Genomic DNA, 23839 nt, shown 5'->3' with positions numbered 1-23839 from the left:
TGTAAATAAAAATGTGCCGGTGCCCAAAGCTCACCGCTGAAACACGCCACTACTGCAATTAAATGTGGGATTACAGAATACTGAGGTAGTGTAATCCTGAAGCAATCTCGGACCTCTTCAATCCATTTACAGCCCCTCCCTGCCCCTTCAGCTCACTCCCTCAGCTTTCTCCTCTCTCCCTTTGTGACCCTTTTTTGTTTCTCTCCTCCTCCGTCTTTCCCAAATGTGACTTTTGCTCGCAATGAATCCTTGAGGCAGAGAATTAAGCCCGGCCCTCAAAAATAAGTGCCGGTGCTCTACACCGGAAACAACAAGCACAAATTAAGCACTGCATTTATGTTACTTTGAGTCTTGATTTGTAATAAACACCCTTGGACTTTCTTTCAGACTGGAGTTTTCCTTGTGTGGCCACATTGGTCATACTCTCATTCTAAATTGATTGTTGTAAAGTTTGATGCCTCTATCTCCACACCGTAACGCTGGGTAAAAAGTTCCATCGACCCTGTCCATGCATAATCCTAAGAAGGAATATGCTACAGCATTGTCATAAGGCTCACAATGCTTGAAAGGCCCTTGCTCAACCAAACTAAACTAACCGTCCTCCACCCGTAAAGAGTTCCCACCACCCAGCTAAAATCTTACTCTTATTTTTAACCTTGACACCTTCCGTTTTTGTGTCCTGCTCAGGCCTCTCTAGCCTTTCTCCAGCCCCACTGCTTTTCCACCTTATCAGCTTGCCTGCCCCTGGACCAAGCATGCTGTCCTTTGCTTTCCTCATTCTGTCTTTACTTTCCATGGTTCTCTTTCCTGTTATCGCTAATCTTGTCCTTATTGCACTTTGAACCCCTCACATGCAGCAACACCTACTCGTTCCTCATTCAACATGATCCACCCTTCGAACCTCTCAACAGTCCCAGCCTGCTGGCAAATGGTCAAAAGACCAAGGTTGATTGGTGAGCTTTGCCATTCATGGAACAACTTATCTGTCCTGTGGAAACCCAGTGACGCAATTGTGACAGCAGTAAAACTGTCATGTCACTGCGTCCACACATTTTTCTCAAATTTCACCAGATGGGGAGGGCAGTACCCTGCCCTTCTCCTGGGATCATCCTTGCAAGTATGTTTCACCAATACATTGCTGTTTAAAGCACAAAGGCATCTATGCAGTTGTAAATACTCACTTCAAAGCAATATTCCCTGTAAAACCAGATTATAAATCAGGTGGAGTGGTATTCCCAGATGGAATACAGCTCTGCCTGACCCCGAATGGTTCATTGTTCTTTCATCTGGGTTTCTTGGACACAGGCACACCAGATCCAATTTTACAAGCTGGAAATTCCTGCTGGTGGAATAACATGAGCATAGCTGCAAACCTTTCCGCTGGTTCAATGGTGACATTTAAATGTTTTCAGAGTCCTCATAAGTGACATTCCAATGCCTTATATGTGATACTATGAGTGACACTTTATTGCAAGAAAAACAAAGGCGTTATATCAGCATTGAGATAAATACAGAAATGACTCATTTTAGTGCAGTGTATTGTTCCAGAAATTGCCATGATAGGCAGTGGTGGCCAGCTCGTATTTACAGTGGGGAGGGGGAAAAGGGGGGCAGCATACAATAAAAATAAAAATAAATAAAAAAGGCACTTACCTGTAGAAGATCTTCTCTCCTCGCGTCCCGTCAACTCTCACAGCTTCGATGCGCGATGGGTACAAGACAGTTCAAGAGGATTGGAAACACCGGTTCATCATTGACTATCAGGAGCGAATGTGGAAACTGGCTAATGAATCTGTTTTATTAATTCTCCAGGCCTGACTTCATCCTGTGATACTCAATGATGAACAGGCCTGAAAAACATATGCAAAAGGTCGGATGGCCTTTACTAAATTAACCCTGATAGACAGCTTGTAATGCAAGGCTTGCTTCAAAGAGACACCTCACACAACATACATTGCTTCATTCACCCAGCAACAGACAGACATCTGAATGTCCACATAGGTCTGAGGAAAGGTTATGAAGAAACTCGTTTGGTAATGCTTGGAAAGTCCCAACTGTCTGAGAAATGTGTAGGTCTCGCTTGTGATCATTTTGTGTCAAGCTGCCATCATGAAATGTTGTTCTATTGTGATTGGATAGATGCCTAATATATGTGTAACACCATGCATCACCTGATCAACATCACACCATGTACTTGATGAAGAACTTACCTCTCTGTTGTTCTGATTGGATGATGTATATTTACATTTTTGTGGTCTTTATGAAGAGAATCCGCTCTACTTAAGTAACCGTCTACACTTCAAATGCTCATCGTTCGTCGGAGGTGTTATTCTGGTTTTCGCGAATAGCGACCAAGATATGGACTCCTATAGATGAGCGTTTGAAGTGTAGACGATTACTTAAGTGGAGTGGATTCTCAGTGGAAACATGGAAATGTACATCAAGCAGAATTGGAATTGCGCAGTATTACTATAATTCAAGTACGAGTGTGGCGTTTAGGTTAAGATGTACTTAATATCAAGAACAAGCCTAGAGGAAGTCCTGTAATGGGAGGAAACACCTCTCGGCTGAATTCTTTAATCATTGGCTGAAAACACCAAAGGCAGAATAGCCTGAATTCTTTAATTATTATTCACTAAAACATGAACATTTGTAAAGAGTAATAATAAAAAAAAAAATAACATATTGAGCAAAAGGAACAAAATGGTTCACACCCTTATGTATAATAACTGACATTGTCTATGATATTTCTTTGTGATTTTGGTTTACTTCTTCGGTTTATCTCTATGGTTATTTCAAAAATAATAGTCTAACCACTTGACCCACAGTGATTGATTGTTAGTGTGCTCCACTATTATTTTTATTTTTGTTGATTGAGGAGTGGAATGTGAGAACTTGAATGTATAGTCAGTTTCTACCAACTTCAAGAGCCATTGATTTCTAACATATTTTGCCTACTGTTGTAATCTATCTTTCTCAGAAATGGGTTGCTCAGGGCCCGCTCACCTGGCTGCCCACTCACCTGGCATCTCTGGCATCCTGCAGTGCGGCAGCATGCCTGGGCCCTTGCCTCCTGCATAAGGTCAAAACTTGCATGTGAGCACAGACTTTGGTGCAGCGGCCTGGGAAGGAGCATGGAAAGTGAGGAAAAATACTCTTTGGAAAACAGCCATTTGAATAAGACATTACCAGCCAGACTTCCTGGACATTCACTGAGCATGTGCAGTCTGAAATAGACATTCCACTTATGCTTAGTTTAGTGACGCCTATAAAAGACAGTCAGGGCCTCATTTACAAGAACTGATGCATCAGCATCAATGCATCAGATTTCTTGCGCCTGCCGCAAATGCCCAAAAGACACCATGAATGCACTGTATTTACAATACACAGCTCCATGGTGCAAGTTTTCACGGGTGCGTCAGAAATTCTGATGCATCTGTTGGTGCCAAAGTGACACATTGCTGGAGATGCGTCGTAAAAATGATGCAACTCCAGCAATGCTTCGGAACACAGAGCAGAGTCCTTTGTTAAAAGCCCCGTGTCAATCCTTACGCCTGGCCTGAGCAGGCGTGAGAATTTTGACATAGTCAAGTTGCAGAGTGACGAAGTGTAAAGTTGTAAATTTCACTGTTTCAGTTCTGCTTGGCTTTTAACGTGGGAACACGTACCCTGCATACATTATAGCTGGTGCAGGTATAATGTGATGTAGGCCTCTACAGACTGACGCATTTGGCCCAATGCGTCAGTTTGTAGATATGGAGCAGTGTGAAGCACTGATTGGACTGCCGCTTTGTCAAAAAAAATTATGCAATGGTGGCACAAGCTCCCTGTACATGAGGCCCTCCATCTTAACTCAGGTGCCTTTTCAAAAGGTTAACCCGGACGCACACTAGTGTTTTCTTTTTTTTCTCCCTATTTCCTGGTGATTCTTCAAATTCCAGCTTTTTTTGCGTGGAAGACATTCTCCAACCCTTAATGTTAATCCTTGAGATTTCCACTACCAGTATCCTATGTTTTGGGCTGGTTATGTACATTTACCAGTTGATGCGTCTGATCCAGAATAATGCCTCACTCCTAGGCTCTAAAGAATCTATAAAATCTCTGGATTCAGCTCCTCACCATACATCTTTTCTCGGCCCAGTTCAACAAAGCATTGTGTGTGCCAATGTTCTTAGAATGCAGAGGTGCTGCATCAGCTTAGAGGGGTCAGTGAATGTACACAGTATGTTGAGAAAGCCACTGATATCGTGTCGGACTTGTGGTCCATGATGGGCCACAACATTCTGACATGGGTGGTTGAGCCAAGGCAGATGCGAGGTTAGCTGGGGACAAATATATGACTCCAGCCGAGCCCTAAGCCTCAATAAAAGGACAACCACAGACACCTGCCTTCTCTACTCCTCCTTTATGTAGTTCTGTTACAGAAAAATAAATAAGCAGCATCCAGGCAATTGATGGACAGCTGCCTGTGTGTATCCTCCCGTTGAACTTGCAGAGTCTTTTACATGTTGTCCATTTTGTAATTTACATGGTGGGTGCTTTGACTCTTAGGGCCAAGCGGAGCCCTGGCCTTCAATGTTTAAGAACAGATGCACGGAAGAGTGACGATGTGGTCATGGTAAGTTACAATATCCGGGCAGGAGCAAAGAAGGCGTGAAGATTAATCTGTGGTAACTGCATGTGCCCCATCCTCTTCATGCTTCACTTATACTTCAGATGATTCTCTGACTCAGGAAGCAGGAAATGGGCCAATATTTTCTGATTCTTCACACCCAGGACATGGAGCAACGTAGCACATTTTCTGTCACCGCCAATAGCAGTAGTAGCAATCAGCAGTTGCTAAAACTGTGATATTCTGTCTTCGGCTTAATTTGCAGAATAACAGACTGACAGAAAAAGGGAAAGGTTTGACTCAAATTATGAATGTTATTAGAATGGTAGATTCACACACACGGTTCGCCAAGAACATCGTGAGGCAGAGTATTTCAACCCAGGCATGTCTGAACCAGACCTTCTATCGGTAGCAGAGTGGACATCATATGCAGATGCTACTGCCAGTCAAGTTTGACAGACCCCAGGCCCTATCAATGCACAGATTTCCTTGTGAAGGACATAGGGCCTGAATACGACCTGCCTGATGAGATACTCGGCCACAAACGTAACGGATATCCCCCCGCTGTATTACAAGTTCCATTATATTTTAAGGAACTTGTAAAACGGTGGGCAGGATATTGTCAGTTCGTGACGGAGTATCCCATCCGTCAACGTCGTAATCAGGCCCACAGACTCTAAAGCTGATGAAGGATGTAATCAATGGCCTAAAACTGTGAATCCCTGCTGTCTCCTTTGGCTACATCCACTAGCTCAGAAGTCGTCTTTGGAACACGCAGTGTTTGAATGTTGACATTAAGAAACCTGCATGAAGTACTTCAACAAACACAACACATAAGCACAGCGTAGCAAAGCAGTGGTGTGTGTTAGCATTCAAGGATGAGCTTCACAAGCACATGCACTCTCAGGCTGCATTTCAGTACCTTCTAGAGGTATAACTGTGTTTGAGTGGATAGGAAGATGGTCACCATTACCTTTTGAATATTGTTTTTATTATGACGGCTCATTGAGTTACGACCCAAAGTGGAGCAACACAAAAAGTGTTTTGCCTCTGGCGCCATAAAATATTCCGACAGGCTTGGCAGGATGAATGAAGGGCACAATGCTGCTAGAGGTATTAGGGATCACTGAACAAACTTCAACTTTAAGGTACAAATTTGGACCTGCTTATGACCTTTCAATCTACAAAGTCGTCCAAAGTGCTGAGTTGCTCCCCTAACAATAGTCCGACATTCGCCTCCTGAACAGCATGCAGTGGAAGGCAGTTTCCAGCAAGGGTGAATGTGTCCAAGTGAAGTGTCACTGTGCTCCAACATGCATGGGCTAGCTTTAGCACTGGTGGCTTTTAGTGCGACAATACTTTTTGCCCTCCCCCCACCGGCCTCCTCCTCAGATTCCCTCACTACCACCGGGCAAAAGTGCCCCTCATCTTTCCATAGCCCCTCTTTCAAATACATTTCATTTGTTTTAAAGCACTGGTAAAGGCTGGCTTTACTAACAATGTATATCTACACAAACAAACCCTTTTAAGCAACATTAGGAATAGATAATGAAAGACTGGGGAAAAAACATAACGTCCAAACCTATTTTATGCATTTTGCACGAAGCTCTTTGATGAGAGTTTGTAACAGATACTGTTCTATATTAGGGTTGTATCTTAAATGAACTGCAGTAACAAAAGAGTCGTTGTGACGAAAGCAGTAGTCCACTCATCTATCCACATAAAATACAGATCTGAGGGGTATGCATTCTTTGCAACAGACATATTAACCCTCCGTGCTACTCCAATCTCTATTAATCACAATAGTTATCTTGACATTTGTTTTGCTGCCTGAAAGCTGGAGCACAAGGAACACTGCAGTAGTTTTTTTTAAATAATAAGTTACTGCTAAGTACATCTGTCCCCCTCCCCCCGAGGTCTGCGACCACTCCCCAGCTCAGCGCCCAGTGCAGTTGCACCAGTCTCTGCCCTAAAGCCGGCCCTGCATGGTGGTCCATGCCCTTGCAAAGAGGAGACTTAAATCAAATGAAGGAGTCCAATGTGGCACAGCTGCCTTGCTTTATTCGACACCAGAAGCAGTCAGCCCCATATGCAGCAATGTTTAAGGATTATACTGTTTCCAGCTTTCAAAGGCCAGTGTTAGTGTAATGAATACGCCTGTGGAATGTGATTCATAAAAGCACCGGAAAGAGCTCTTTTCTAACATGGCCAGTCTGACATGGACCTTGTACATTTAACTCCTCTTTTCACTAGGGAGAAACAGCAGCATTGTGAAGCCTATTTTATGCCGAGCTAAAAGTGCGGAAGTTAAACGTTGCGATAACCACTCTGCGGGACGTATTCTATGCACTATGTTGTAATGATAAAAGTGAGTGAATAAGATATTCTCAGCTGATGTTTCCTGTAAGACCCGAGCTTGACAAAGCCTTTCATTATCGCATGTTCAGAGAAAGGGTCTTCACAAGCACCATTAACCACACAGAAGTGTGTGTGCATCTGCACTGGGTGGTTTCCTTCACACCCAAAACAGGTACAGTGTAGGTAGCTGCAGTGCATCATTCCTTCGCCCATGGAAAGGGTACTGTGTGTGCATCTGCACTGGGTGGTTTCCTTCACACACGGAACAGGTACAGTGTAGGTAGCTGCAGTGCATCATTTCTTCACTCCTAGAAAATGTACAGTGTATGCAGCTGCTCATGGAACAGGTACAGTGTCGGAAGATGCAGTGCATCATTCCTTCACGCACAGAAGGGGTGCTCTGTATGCATCTGCAGTGCATGGTTCCTTCACACACAGTACAGGGACAGTGTAGGCAGCTGCAGTGCATCATTCCTTTGCCCATGAAAAGGGTACTGTGTATGCAGCTACAGTGCATGGTTCCTTCACACACAGTACAGGGACAGTGTAGGCAGCTGCAGTGCATCATTCCTTTGCCCATGAAAAGGGTACTGTGTATGCAGCTACAGTCCATGGTTCCTTCACACACAGAACAGGGACAGTGTAGACAGCTGCAGTGCATCATTCTTTTGCCCATGGAAAGGGTACTGTCCATGCAGCTACAGTGCATGGTTCCTTCATACACAGAACAGGGACAGTGAAGGCAGCTGCAGTGCTTCATTGCTTCACTCCTAGAAAATGTACTGTGCATGCAGCTGCAAGCATAACAGGTACAGTGTAGGCAGCTGCAACGAAGCATTCCTTCACCCACAGAAGGGGGGCTCTGTATGCATCTGCAGTGCATGGTTCCTTCATACACAGAAAAGATACAGTGTAGGCAACTGCGGTGCATCATTCCTTCGCTCTTAGAAAAGGTGCTGTGTATGCAGATGCAGTGCGTGGTTCCTACTCACACAGAACAGGTACAGTGTAGGCAGCTGCGGTGTATCATTCCTTTGCTCCTAGAAAAAGTGTGTGTGCATCTGCACTGGGTGGTTTCCTTCACACACGGAACAGGTACAGTGTAGGTAGCTGCAGTGCATCATTTCTTCACTCCTAGAAAATGTACAGTGTATGCAGCTGCTCACAGAACAAGTACAGCGTAGGAAGATGCAGTGCATCATTCCTTCACGCACAGAAGGGGTGCTCTGTATGCATCTGCAGTGCATGGTTCCTTCACACACAGAACAGGGACAGTGTAGGCAGCTTCAGTGCATCATTTCTTCACTCCTAGAAAATGTACAGTGTATGCACCTGCTCACGGAACAGGTACAGTGTCGGAAGATGCAGTGCATCATTCCTTCACGCACAGAAGAGATGCTCTGTATGCATCTGCAGTGCATGGTTCCTTAATACACAGAACAGGGACAGTGTAGGCAACTGCAGTGCATCATTCCTTTGCCCATGAAAAGGGTACTGTGTATGCAGCTACAGAGCATGGTTCCTTCACACACAGAACAGGGACAGTGTAGGCAGCTGCAGTGCATCATTCTTTTGCCCATGGAAAGGGTACTGTCCATGCAGCTACAGTGCATTGTTCCTTCAAAATGTACTGTGCATGCAGCTGCAAGCATAACAGGTACAGTGTAGGCAGCTGCAACGAAGCATTCCTTCACCCACAGAAGGGGGGCTCTGTATCCCTCTGCAGTGTGTGGTTCCTTCATACACAGAACAGATACAGTGTAGGCAACTGCGGTGCATCATTCCTTCGCTCTTAGAAAAGGTGCTGTGTATGCAGATGCAGTGCGTGGTTCCTACTCACACAGAACAGGTACAGTGTAGGCAGCTGCGGTGCATCATTCCTTTGCTCCTAGAAAAAGTGTGTGTGCATCTGCACTGGGTGGTTTCCTTCACACACGGAACAGGTACAGTGTAGGTAGCTGCAGTGCATCATTTCTTCACTCCTAGAAAATGTACAGTGTATGCAGCTGCTCACAGAACAAGTACAGCGTAGGAAGATGCAGTGCATCATTCCTACGCTTCTAGAAAAGGTACTGTGTATGCAGCTGCATGAACAGGTACAGTGTAGGCAGCTGCACAGGAGCAGCTCCTCCATGAGAGCGGAGGAGAATCTCCCCACTGGAAAAATGTCCCAGATCAGCTGAAAAATAAAATGGTAATAAAGTTTATTTATTACCATTTTATTTTTCAGATACCCGTACTGAGCCCAGTGTCAGGACGGGTAGACCATGCGAGCAGAGGAGTGTCACTCCGCTGGGAAAATGCCCCCGAGCAGCTGAAAAATAAAATGGTAATAAAGTTTACTACCTTTTTTTTCAGCTAAGCATCCTGAACCGAGTGTCAGGACAGGGTGGGGCAATTGTTGCTGATTGGCAGCAGGGAGCTGTGCACTATGTTTAAAGTGTGTATGTCCCTTTGGCTGGCCGTCTTGCGACAGTCAGACTCACATGCACACTTTAAGCTTCTCTAACCCACCTGTCTTGAGGCAGCTGGGTTAGAGAAAACACAGGCCTACAGAGCTCTTATGAGCACGGAGAGAGGCAGCTCCCTCCAATCCTGACACTTCTCTCATACTGTTTAACAGCATGAGAGCAGCGCTAGGATTTGGTAGTGCAGTTTCCTGGGTCTGGAGCTTGCAGAAGAGAAGACACCAGAGCAAGAAGGACGTCATGGCAAGTCAGCAAGGTAAGTGCCTTTTTTATTATTATATTTACCCCATTTGCATTTTGCCTGTCCCACCACTCTAAGTGCATGACAGCTGTCACTGCAGCTGTGGTGCCTCATTCCTTTGCCCTAGAAAAGGTGCTGTGTATCCATCTGCAGTGCATGGTTCCTTCACTCACAGAACAAGTACAGTGTAGACAGTTGTGATGCCTTATTCCTTTGCTCCCAGAAAAGGTGCTGTGTATGCATCTGAAGAATGTGGTTCCTTCACACAGAACAGGTACAGTGTAGGCAGATTCAGTGCATTACTTATTCATCCATAGAAAAGGTGCTCTGTATGCAGCTGACCGCAGAACAGGTATAGTGTAGGCAACCGCGGTGCATCATTCCTTCACTCCTAGAAAAGGTACTGTGCATGCAGCTGCATGCAGAACAGGTACAGAGTAGGCAGCTGCAGTGCATCATTCCTACACTTCTAGAAAAGATACTTTGTAGGCTGCTGCACACTGAACAGGTACAGTGTAGGCAGCTGCACAGGAACAGGTCCTCCATGGGAGCAGAGGAGTGTCACCCCGCTGGAATAATGCCCCTGAGCAGCTGAAAAATAAAATGGTAATAAAGTTTACTACCATTTTTTTCTGCTATCTGTCCTGAACCGAGTGTGAGGATGGGGTGTATGCAACAAGCATAGAATAGACTGCTGGAGCGGGGGTGGGGCAATTGTTGCTGAGTGGCAGCAGGGAGCTGTGCTCTATGTTTATAGTGTGTATGTCCCTTTGGCTGGCCTTCTTGCGACAGTCAGCCTGACATGCGCACTTTAAGCTTCTCTAACCCACCTGTCTTGAGGCAGCTGGGTTAGAGAAAACACAGGCCTACAGTGCACTTAGGAGCACAGAGAGAGGCAGCTCCCGCCAATCCTGACACTTCTCTCATGCTGTTTAACAGCATGAGAGCAGCACTAGGATTTGGTAGTGCAGTTTCCTGGGTCTGGAGCTTGCAGGAGAGAAGACACCGGAGCGAGGAGGACGTTGTGGCAAGTCAGTAAGGTAAGTGCCTTTATTATTATATTTACCCCACTTGCATTTTGCCTGTCCCACCACTTTAACTGCATGACAGCTGCCAGTGCAGCTGTGGTGCCTCATTCCTTTGCCCATAGAAAAGGTGCTGTGTATCCATCTGCAGTACATGGTTCCTTCACTCACAGAACAGGTAGTGTAGGCAGCTTCGGTGCCTCATTTTTTTGCTCCTAGAAAAGGTACTGTGTAGGCATCTGAAGTGCGTGGTTCCTTTACACAGAACAGGTACAGTGTAAGCAGCTGCAGTGCATCATTCATTTGCTCTTAGAAAAGGCACTCTGTATGCAGTGCACACAAAATGGGTACAGTGTGGACAGCTGCAGTGCATGATTCCTTCACTCCTAGCAAAGGTACTGTGTATGCAGCTGTGCACAGAGTTGGTTTAGTGTAGGCAGCTGCAGTGCATCATCCCTTCACGCATAGAAAAGTTACTCTGTATGCAGTTGCACGCAGAACAGGTACTGTGTAGGCAGCTGCAGTGCATCATTCTTTCACGCCTAGAAAAGGTACTGTGCATGCAGCTGCAAACAGAACTGGTACAGTGTAGGTAGCTACAGTGCATCATTCCATCACATGAGAAAAGGTACTGTGTATGCTTGCTGCAGTGCAAGGTTCCTTCAAAGACAGAACATTTATGGTCTAGACAGCCAGAATGTGTGGTTCCTTTTTGCACAGAATAGATATGATGTATCCTGCTGCAGTGCATCATTCCTTCATGTACAGAACACGTACAGTGTAGACAGCTGCAATGTGTAGCTCCTTCACACATAGAACAGGTACACTGTAGGCAGCTGCTGTGCCTGGTCCCTTCACACACAGAACAGGTACATCCGTTCTTCACACACAGACCAGGTACAGTGCATGCTGCTGCAGTGCATGGTTCTTTCACACACAGAACAGGTATAGTGTAAACAGCACAGTGTGTGGTTCTTTCACTCACAGAACACACAGAACAGGTACAGTGTAGGCAACTCTACTGCATGCATCTGTAGTACGTTTCCTTCACAAACAAATACAGTGTTGACAGCTGCAGTGTGTGGTTCTTTCACTCACAGAACACACAGAACAGGTACACTGTAGGCTGCTGCAGTGTGTGGTTCCTTCACACACAGAACAGGTACAGCATAGGCTGCTGCAGTGTGTGGTTTCGTCACACACCAACCAGGTATAGTGTAGGCAGCTGCAGTGCATGGTTCTTTCACACACAGAACAGGTATAGTATGAGCAGCTGAAGTACCTAGGGACAGTGTAGTGCATGCAGTTGCAGTGCATTGTTACTTCACACACAGAACAGGTACAGTGTAAGCAGCTGAAGTGCATTGTTCTATACCAGGAGAGGTACATAATAGGGTCAGTGTAGGCAACTACAACAGATGCTTGTTTCACATACAAAACAGGAACACTGTAGGAAACTGTAGTGCATTAACCTTCAGTATGTTTCCTTTACACACAGAACAGGTACAGTATAGGAAGCTGCAGTGCATGGTTCTTTCACACATATAACAGATACATTCTAGGCAGCTATAGTACATGCAACTCCAGTATGCGGTTCTTTCACACACAAAACAAGCATAGCATAGACTGCTGCAGCGGATGGTTGAGTCATGCACAAACAGGTACAGTGTAGGCAACTTTAGTGCATGCATCTGCAGTGCATGGTTCCTTCACACACGGAACAGGTACAGTATAGGCAGCTACAGTGCATGGTTCTTTCACACACGTAAGAGGTACATCGAAGGCAGCTACAGTACATGCAGCTCCAGTGCACGGTTTCTTCACACACGAGCAGTGTAGGGCAGCTGCAGTGGATAGTTGATGACACACAAACAGCTACATCGTAGGTGTAGGAGGCTGGCCTGGTTTGTAGTGGTACCAAGGGGTACTTACACTCTGCACCAGGTCCAGTTATCCCTTATTAGTGTAGAAGAGGTGTCTAGCAGCTTAGGCTGATAGAAGGTAGCTATAGCAGAGCAGCTTAGGCTGAACTAGGAGACGTGTGAAGCTCCTACTATACCACTGGTGTCATATGCACAATATCATAAGAAAACACAATACACAGATATACTAAAAATAAAGATACCTTATTTTTATGACAATATGCCAAAAGTATCTCAGTGAGTACCCTCAGTATGAGGATAGCAAATATACACAAGATATATGTACACAATACCAAAATTATGCAGTAATAGCAATAGAAAACAGTGCAAGCAATGTACAGTCACAATAGGTTGCAATGAGAGCACATAGGTATAGGGGCAACACAAACCATATACTCCAAAAGTGGAATGCAAACCACGAATGGACCCCAAACCTATGTGAGCTTGTAGAGGGTCGCTGGGACTGTAAGAAAACAGTGAGGGTTAGAAAAATAGCCCACCCCAAGACCCTGAAAAGTGGGTGCAAAGTGCACCTAAGTTCCCCAGAGAGCACAAAAGTCGTGATAGGGGAATTCTGCAAGGAAGACCAACACCAGCAATGCAACAACGATGGATTTCCGGACGAGAGTACCTGTGGAACAAGGGGACCAAGTCCAAGAGTCACGATCAAGTCGGGAGTGGGCAGATGCCCAGGAAATGCCAGCTGTGGGTGCAAAGAAGCTGCCACTGGATGGTAGAAGCTGTGGATTCTGCAAGAACGAAGAGGACAAGGAACTTCCCCTTTGGAGGATGGATGTTTCCGTGCAGAAAGACCGCAAACAAGCCTTGCTAGCTGCAAGGGTCGCAGTTAGGGTTTTTGGATGCTGCTGTGGCCCAGGAGGAACCAGAATGTCGCCAATTGTGTGAGGAGACAGACGGGGCGTCCAGCAAGACAAAGAGCCCACTCAGAAGCAAGCAGCACCCGCAGAAGTGCCGGAACAGGCACTACGAAGAAGAGTGAACCGGAGCTCACCCGAAGTCACAAAAGAAGGTCCCACGACGCCGGAGGACAACTCAGGAGGTCGTGCACTGCAGGTTAGAGTGTCGGGGACCCAGGCTTGGCTGCGCACAAAGGAAATCCTGGAAGAGTGCACAGGAGCCGGAACAGCTGCACATCACGCGGTACCCAGCAATGCAGTCTGGCGTGGGGAGGCAAGGACTTACCTCCACCAAACTTGGAGTCACTGGACTGTGGGAGTCACTTGGACAGAGTTGCTGAGTTCCAGGGACCACGCTTGTTGTGCTGAGAGGGGCCCCAGAGGACCGGTGATGCAGTCTTTTGGTGCCTGCGGTTGCAGGGGGAAGATTCCGTCGACCCACGGGAGATTTCTTCGGAGCTTCTAGTGCAGAGAGGAGGCAGACTACCCCCACAGCATGCACCACCAGGAAAACAGTCGAGAAGGCGGCCGTATCAGCGATACAAGGTTGCAGTAGTCGTCTTTGCTACTTTGTTGCAGTTTTGCAGGCGTCCAGAGCAGTCAGCGGTCGATTCCTTGGCAGAAGGTGAAGAGAGAGATGCAGAGGAACTCTGATGAGCTCTTGCATTCGTTATCTAAAGAATTCCCCAAAGCAGAGACCCTAAATAGCCAGAAAAGGAGGTTTGGCTACCTAGGAAGGAGGATAGGCTAGCAACACAGGTAAGAGCCTATCAGAAGGAGTCTCTGACGTCACCTGCTGGCCCTGGCCACTCAGAGCAGTCCAGTGTGCCAGCAGCACCTCTGTTTCCAAGATGGCAGAGGTCTGGAGCACACTGGAGGAGCTCTGGGCACCTCCCCTTTCCTTTGTCCAGTTTCGCGCCAGAGCAGGGCTGGGGGATCCCTGAACCGGTGTAGACTGGCTTATGCAGAGATGGGCACCATCTGTGCCCATCAAAGCATTTCCAGAGGCTGGGGGAGGCTACTCCTCCCCAGCCCTGACACCTTTTTCCAAAGGGAGAGGGTGTAACACCCTCTCTCTGAGGAAGTCCTTTGTTCTGCCTTCCTGGGCCAAGCCTGGCTGGACCCCAGGAGGGCAGAAACCTGTCTGAGGGGTTGGCAGCAGCAGCAGCTGCAGTGAAACCCCGGGAAAGGTAGTTTGGCAGTACCCGGGTCTGTGCTAGAGACTCGGGGGATCATGGAATTGTCTCCCCAATGCCAGAATGGCATTGGGGTGACAATTCCATGATCTTAGACATGTTACATGGCCATGTTCAGAGTTACCATTGTGACGCTATACATATGTCGTGACATATGTATAGTGCACGCGTGTAATGGTGTCCCTGCACTCACAAAGAATTTGCCCTGAACAATGTGGGGGCACTTTGGCTAGTGCCAGGGTGCCCACACACTAAGTAAGTTAGCACCCAACCTTTACCAGGTAAAGGTTAGATATATAGGTGACTTAAAAGTTACTTAAGTGCAGTGGTAAATGGCTGTGAAATAACGTGGACGTTATTTCACTCAGGCTGCGGTAGCAGTCCTGTGTAAGAATTGTAAGAGCTCCCTATGGGTTGCAAAAGAAATGCTACAGCCCATAGGGATCTCCTGGAACCCCAATACCCTGGGTACCTCAGTACCATATACTAGGGAATTATAAGGGTGTTCCAGTATGCCAATGTAAATTGGTGAAATTGGTCACTAGCCTGTTAGTGACAATTTGGAAAGAAATGAGAGAGCATAACCACTGAGGTTCTGGTTAGCAGAGCCTCAGTGAGACAGTTAGTCATCACACAGGTAACACACATAGGGCACACTTATGAGCACTGGAGCCCTGGCTGGCAGGGTCCCAGTGACACATACAACTAAAACAACATTTATAGAGTGAAATATGGGGGTAACATGCCAGGCAAGATGGTACTTTCCTACAGTAGGCAACTGCAGTGCATGTTTCCTTCACACGCACAACAGGTACAATATAGGCAGCTACAGTGCGTGGTTCCTCCAAACTCCTAACATGTACGGTGTAGGCAACTATAGTACATGAAACAATAATCTTCCCTTTCTTTTTTTACGAACATTAATGATGCAAAATTACAACATAAAAAAATATCTATTCTGTAAACACCCTTATGTCAATACTTTGCATAGCTGTATGCTCACATGATAGAAGAAAGAGCTGTTGATATATGCTGGAAATTATCATTGGAGTGTCAGCATCTGCAAATATTGCACATTTTGAGCATTTTAGGTGAGAGGTTATTGTGAGGGTTGCTGTGCATTATATTAATAACTGACAACATAACACAGATCAATAAGGGTTCGTTGACTACTGTATTTCAATGAGTTGTATACCTGGTTACATGTTTTCAGACATTTACGCATTTATTCAACTCCTTGTTAGTTCATTTTTAATTGGAAGGGTATAGATCTTCTCAAATGTGGTTTGCTCTACCTATAGAAAGATCTGCAAAGGGGATTTTCAGTACATAGTTACCCAAACTTCATGTGCACAAAATTCTACCTTTCTCTTTACTTCACCAAACAATTCTGTACGTATGAATGATTTATTTTCATTTATAGAGTTTTTTAGCCTGGACCACGCTTAAATGGCGTCAAAGAGCTGTACACCATGTCTGAGTTACATATATAGGTAAGACAATTTAGGCGAGACCAAGGAGAGTTAAATCATAGTAGGACATGAACTGGGTAGGAAGGGGAGGGATCACAAGGAACATCTTAAAAAAAACAACATTCAACAGGTAGATTAGGATGGGGAACAGTGGAACGCATTAATGGGCGAATATGATGAGGAGCATATCCACATTGCCATCACACATGACAGGATGTGAAATCTGTTGTAGGCGTGAGTCAGTTTTAAGCCAGCTTTGAAAGCATGGAAGAATTCAACAGACTTTTGAAAAAAGAACAATCTGAGATGAAGATTTGGCTTATAAAACATGAACTGTTAGGTTGTTAAGTAACATTTCTTCTCTTTCTAGAAATGTTTTGAGTTCCTTCTTAAAGGTGCTCAGCGGATGATGTCTCATGAAGGACAATGACAAAGTTCAATAATCAGCTCTAGGCAAAGCTTATTTGGGGGTCTGTTTCTTTAGAGTTTCTGGTGTCTCTAGACACAGACAACTCTAGCTCCTCATGTCCAAGCGGCTCTAAAGACCTTGAGTTTCTTTGCTAGGCACCGCTGTATATAGGTTGCATATGCAAGTTTCGTGGCCTCTGGATCCAAGAGGAAGCTCCTTTAGGCTGCTGAGGTTTAGTGAAGTTGAGGTCATAGGGCCTGTTTCTGCTTCGAGCCTTGCAGGTGTATGGAGGACCGCTTTGATCGTGCCAATCTTGATGTAGACACATAGTTTAGAAGTGCATTTCATTGATCTATTTTAGTGTGAACCACAACATGGATGGCTAGATTTCGCATAGTTCTCAGTTTACATTGGTTTGCACTCCTAAGTCATTAAATGATTTCATCATTAATCAATAAATTAGGGGTGTACTAAGTGAGTCAGGCGAGGTGGTGGTCGCACAGAATGTATATAATGCCCCTTCAAATAATCAAGACGGGGAATCAACAATCATCATGAGCCTGGATCGCTAGAATAGAACCCCCAGGGATGTCCATCCAGGCAGTGGACCACATGAACTTCCGTTAGTAAAGTAGGGCTTTGGGTGAGGCCTCATCAGGAAAGCAACATTGTTACTATAAGCAGGATCTTCTAAAGCTGGTTCCAATCTGCGGAAAGAAATAAAATGTAAAATTCAGTAACCAAATGGGTAAAACGAATAGCTTACAGACCGATACAGAGAGGTAGGTAGACACTGTCGCCAACAGAATCAGGAAGCGTTGGGTGGGGAGGAATGGCTGCCTGCTTTTGTAGAACAGGTGGTATTCCTGGTTATAAGAGGAGCCATATTGGAAAGGTAGGATGTTTTAAGCTTAGATAGGTGGACGAGATCGCTACATGGTAACAAGATGCCTATAAGGTAAGGACTGGAATGAGGAAAACAGAAGAGGAGATAATAACATCAGGGCTGACTGTGGTCCCTGAGACTATGAGGCTTCCGCAATTTGTCAGATCGCTTGTTGAGTTAATTATGGCCCCTGCTGCAAGCATTAGATCACATTCAAGTTACATGTTCAAATTCTAGAAGATTGAGGTTCAATTGACACCTTTGCATTGTGTCACAAATAACACTTGAGGGCTGACGGCTCATTGATTAGTGTGTTTCTATAGTTCCTCGTGTTTTTGGTGAGGGTCAGTTAGTATGTATTGGCAATGAACACCTTTGCAATATATCGTTTTTCCAGAAATAGCATCACACAGCGGAGCTTCTGACTGACAAAATGCACCATGCATATAACAAACCTAGAAGACATTTATACAGAAATAACAATTTGCTGAGGGTCCTGTTTCATTTCATGGGGAGTATTATGTCTTACATCGATAGCATCTTAAGCCGCTTGTCAGAACATAGCACCAATGCTATGGCTTGCATCTGGATATAACAGATGAGAAAAACACAATTTATATATTACATTTATTTAATACTAATATAATAACTAATTGTTCAAAATTATTTTAAAAATTCAACAATACCGACTATGACACATTCAAATGCATAAATACCACTGTACCTTTGGCATGCGCAACTAATGTACTGGTATTATGTAATAAAAAGTAATGTGCCTAGAAACAGAGAAAAGGGGGGAGTTGGTGCACTCATGTCCATAAATAAAGCCTTCTGTCACACATGTCGGTGGCAGAACCTGCCTCGGTATGGGCTGAGTGACAACGGTGGCAGTTAGTCACAGCTCTTATAAAAAGTCGCTGTAGGGAGTTCAAACAACAGGAGCTGGAATCTGCAGTGCTGATCTGGAAACAAGATTTCATTTGAAACAGGAAATATATCACTAGCAACTGCCATTAGGAGCAAGGTTACCAGATGACCCCTTATAACCAGAGGCGCTGTGCTCGATTCTTCGTTTTTCATTTATCAAGGTGATGCATTCTGGGAGTTGTAGTTCTAGTTCATTTCTGTTAAACGGAACGAATACACCTGAAAACAACGTTTTATATATAACAAACAGGACTAGAGTAGTGAGTTCCTCGTAGCAGGTAGTGTCTGGTAACCATAATTAGGAGCCGCAATAAAAGTGGATATTGGCACCACCACATCGAGGAACTTAGAAGCACACTCATCCTGTAACACAACTAGTCTGAAACTATATCCTCAGACGTTTTAAGTAGTAATGATGAGTTCGTACATTGAGCAATGTTATTATAGCGAAATGTCCACCGCTGTTGGTCATTTGAAATGTTAATAAAAAAATAAAAAAAACACTGGTCTGCCTTTTTGATGTCAGACAGCTGGTCCTTATAGAGCTTCGCAACTTGGATATTTGAGTTGCTGTACCGGGATCCAGAACATCATTCTCGATATACTTAAAAACATGTAATGGCAAAGGCATTAGGTATGGCTTTTGCAAGGTTCCTCAACGGTTCTTTTTTATTGAAAGCATAAGCAGAAAAAATAACGCATATTATTACGTAATATGACGTGTATTTTAATACAAAAGTACGTGTGCAAACTAGTAGGCAGATGTACTTAAAACAGGAATATAAACCATATTTTAAACGACCTTGAAAGCCAAATATATAATTATTATTATTGCAAAGAAGCGGTGCTCTCTAAAGTGTGCTTCTTTTAGGTCTCGCCTGAGACAGTTCATGCACTGTTGTTTCCGAGACGTTTTGTTAGCTTACAGTGGGCTGAAAGCCTGGCCATTGCTTATCAGTGGTTGGCTTCACGATCACTCATTTCCTTTCTTCTGCCGGCTTCACTTCCTCTTAGGCATTCATTACAAGTTGGTTGAAATAGGTGAAGTATTTACCACTTCCATTACCCCCTGGAGTGAGGTATTTACCATGTGTGGTAAATATTTTCTATTCTGTCTTTTAAATTTCCAAATGAAGCATAACATGCAGAAGTGGTATTTAACACAGTAAATTCTGCATGTGTTGCCTTTTTCTGGGCCATTCAGCCCAATACATTTCTGCAGATTGGATCTGTCTGAATTTATCAAGGGAAAACTGTGAGGGTGTGATGATTATTGCACAATTTGTAATTCTGAACCCTGTGTAAAAACATGTTTGCACAGGCATCAAAGTGTAGCCCTCAACTCGTAATGAGGGCTTTACTGTGTTTGTCCTTCCCCTGGAATATGGCCCAAGAACTTGTGTCCCTCCATTTCTCACACTTTTGGGCTACTCTTTGCTTTTAGTTGAAGCACTCCATATGACTGCATGAGTGTGCAGCATATTTACCTCATGTGCTTCTTCCCTCACATGTCACTTTCTCTTACCGATGCTTTTGACTCCCTCAGTGTAGCTTGTGTCCACCCACTTTCTATGTTGTTGTTTACCCCTCCCACACTCCATGTTGTTTCTTGCCCACTCCTTGTTGTTGCTTGCCCACACTGACGTTCCGTTGTGCTCCATCTTGCTGCTTAGATCCCGCTCCCACCCTCTGTTGTGCTCTTGTTGCTTGCTCACTGCCTTGCATTGTGTTGATTGCCTGAACCCACTCTCTTCCAGCTCAGATTTGTTGCTTGACCTCACCTCCCTCCTGTTCCACTCTATATTGTTGCTCGCCCCTTCCATCCCACTTTGTTGCTTACTCCTGTTGTATTTTAGCCATGTTTTAGATATGTTATTTTATCAAACTAGGCCTGCCGTTGTGCACTTTAGCCCAGTTATATTTTATTCAGCATTGCTTTATTTTTCCAGCATTAGCCACATTTGCGGTGTTGTTTTATTTTCTCTATCTGTTTGTTCTTTCGCCTAGGAAAGCATTACATTCTTAGCACTGCATTCATTTCACTTTCTGCTTTCCTCAAAGCTGCAGTCAGATAGGCTTGCCAGGAATATTGGTATGCTGTGTCTCCGTCACTCACAGAAACATACACATCCTTATGTGGGGACATTTTCCAACAACATAAATTGTTTTATTATAAAGCACTTCTCTGTCCCATACATGTTAGAGGGAGATTCCAGCCAATGACCACAACTGCATGCTGACTGCTGAGTGTCTTCTCTACAGCTGCTTGCTTAGACTGCCGAATACCTGGCCTACATGGGGATGGTGTCTTTCTAGACAACAGGCTTCCTTGCTCAGGTATGGGGATGATGTCTTCTCAGGAGAGAAACCTGAAGGGCCGATTAGGGCTTATCACGCTGTGCTCTAACATAGCTGAGGTAGGAAATATATATATATTATTCTTAGTGACAGTATAGTGGGACTGTGTTTGTGTTTCACTCTCCTTGTCACAACATTGCTTCTAGTGTGTTTTATCATCCTAGTTATTGCAATACATACCATTTTATCTAAGATGCAGTTACTTCAATAAAACATATTGAACTATACTTTGCTTTTGTTTGTCTTTACCTGTGTGAGACTAATGTAACTGAGAGAAAGGGATGAGATCTGATCAACCACGATTTCCCTGAGGAGTCCTCTCTGTCGTGCGCCCAGTTGCCACAATCATCTCTGCTCTTGGATGGAGATGAGGCACTGCTAGTTGGCCGGAAAACCCGGATTACCCTGTCAGGTGTCACTTGGTGTGGGATCATACTCAGTACCCCACAATTCAGGTGATTCTGCCACCCAAATCAAGTAGTCTCATTAGGATAGTGAGAACCTACGCGACACCCCCATCCCGCAATGTTGTTTGCTTGCCCCTGTACCACGTTTTTTGTTACTTGCCCAGTACCACATTGTTTGTTGCTTGGCCCCGTCCCGTGTTGTTTGCTGCTTGCCCCCTTCCCGCCCCATTTTGCTATTGCTTGACCCGTTATATCTTGCTTTGTACTGTTATTACTTGACCCACTCTCCTGTCCTGCTCTGTGGGGTTGTTTTATGTCCCCTCCCACCTTCCACATTTTTCCAGAAATTGTACTTTCAGATGAAGTGATGTTTTGTTTACTTTTATGGATGATCTCTACGAATTTGAGCTTTGTACAAATCACGTACTTGTAAATGACGGGACACAGTCTCAAGAAAACAACCCTGTGGATCAGAGTACTGACTGCAGAGATGTGTATGTGATAAGCAATTGCAGAAAACAGGAGCATAAACTCCTTTGACTTCAGAAAACACAATGCACATTCAGAGCCTCTTTGCATCACATACGGCACGCAGGACCTGTGGGCATGTCTTGTGTAAGTAGTTCTTTTTAGGGGATAAAACCAGGGCTTTAACTGCTTTAGCTGTTTGGGTGGGACCAGCCAAACCAGTCAAGCTCATTGCCGGAGTAACCACTTCCCACAAATAATTTTCTTCCAAACACAGGCACGTGTTTTACTTCACAGCGGTTCCACCTTGGTTTACAAGTTTTGATTTACAAAATATATAATTTATGCACTATATATGTACTTAATGTTAGGTTATGTTCCTCATTTCAGAAAGATACACCAAATGCTGAATCTCCACCCAGCTCATCGTCTTTCATTTCCTGAGGTGTTTGGGGAAATTCAGGGATTGCCAGACACTGCATCCCCACCTGGCACCGCACCCCTCCCAAGACTCGCAGCGCTGGAAATTCACAACTTTTTAAAAATTATCTACTGTGTATCAAAGGTAGAATGAAACTTAACACCAGGACTAACATGCTTGTCCATGTTTTTGTATTTCATTGCATTGACCATAGTTTCTCTCAAATAGCATGTCAGTGCGCATAACTGCCTGGCACTTACAGCCAAGAAGTGTATACTTTGCACATCCGCCTGCCCCGTCCCACGTTGTTTGTTGCCTGCCACACCCTCCCTCGGGCCACATTAGTTGTTGCTTACCCCCACGTCCAGCTTTGTTCGCTGCTTGCCCCATCCCTCATTGTTGATGCTTGACCCTATCCCACCATCCTATCCCTCGTTGTTGTTGCTGTTCTTGCTCGACCACCTCCCATCCTCCTGTCCCTCCTTCTTCTTGCTTGACTCCCTGTCACTTCTCGTTTCTCCTTGTTGCTTGACCCTCTCTAACCCTCCTGTTGTTGCTTCATGTCCCTTCAACCCTTCCATCCCTCCTTGTTGTTTAACTCACTCCTATTTTCCTGTCCCACAATTTAGTTGCTACACTCCCTCCCATCCCTCACTGTTGTTGATTATCTCCCTCCCATCCCTCGTTGTTGCTTGACCCCCACACTCCCTCCTGTCCTACATTGCCTACCATTCCACTAGAAAAAAGCGCTATGACATGATCTGCATCATGGCACTTTTTCTCCTAACTTTCAGCCATGCTGCATGTTGGACTTTTTTGCTGATGGGGGGTCATCCCCAATCTTTTTGCCTCCTGCCTCCTATTTTTTCTAACCTGATGCTGTTGGCTTTTGAACTCTGAGCACTTCACCACTGCTAACCAGTGCTAAAGTGCATATGCCCTCTGTGTAAATTGTATGTAATTGGTTTATCCATGATTGGCATATTTGGTTTACTAGTAAGTCCCTAGTAAAGTGCACTAGAGGTGCCAGTGCCTGTAAATCAAATGCTACTAGTGGGCCTGCAGCACTGGTTGTGCCACCCACATAAGTAGCTCTGTAATCATGTCTCAGACCTGCCACTCCAGTATCTGTGTGTATTATTTTAACTGTAAATTCGACTTGGCAAGTGTACCCACTTGCCAGACCTAAACTTTCCCTTTTCTTACATGTACGGCACCCCTAAGGTAGGCCCTAGGTAGCCCCAAGGGCAGGCCGGAGTGTATGGTTAAGGTATGACATATAGTAATGTGTTTAACATGTCCTGACAGTGAAATATTGCTAAATTCGTTTTTCACTGTTGCAAGGCCTGTCCTTCTCATAGGTTAACATGGTGGCTACCTTTAAATCTGATTAAAGTGTAGATTCCCTTTGGGAGCGGATGGACATGTGGAGTTTGGGGTCTCTGAGCTCACAATTTAAAAATACATCTTTTAGTAAAGTTGATTTTAAGATTGTGTGTTTGAAAATGCCACTTTTAGAAAGTGAGCATTTTCTTGCTTATACAATTTCTGTGACTCTGCCTGTTTGTAGATTCCCTGTCTGGGTCAGTTTTACAGTTGGGCTGGTTGCACCTCACACTAGACAGTGACACAAAAGGAGCTGGGGTGTAGTCTGCATTTCCTGATGAGCCATCTGTGCTAGGAGAGAGGGGAGGAGTGATCACTTACACCTGAAAGGGCTGTGCCTGTCCTCACACAATGCAGTCTCCGATC

This window comes from Pleurodeles waltl, chromosome 3_1 (genome assembly GCF_031143425.1).
Source record: "Pleurodeles waltl isolate 20211129_DDA chromosome 3_1, aPleWal1.hap1.20221129, whole genome shotgun sequence".
NCBI lineage: Eukaryota > Metazoa > Chordata > Amphibia > Caudata > Salamandridae > Pleurodeles > Pleurodeles waltl.
Note: the sequence above shows the minus strand (reverse complement) of the source record.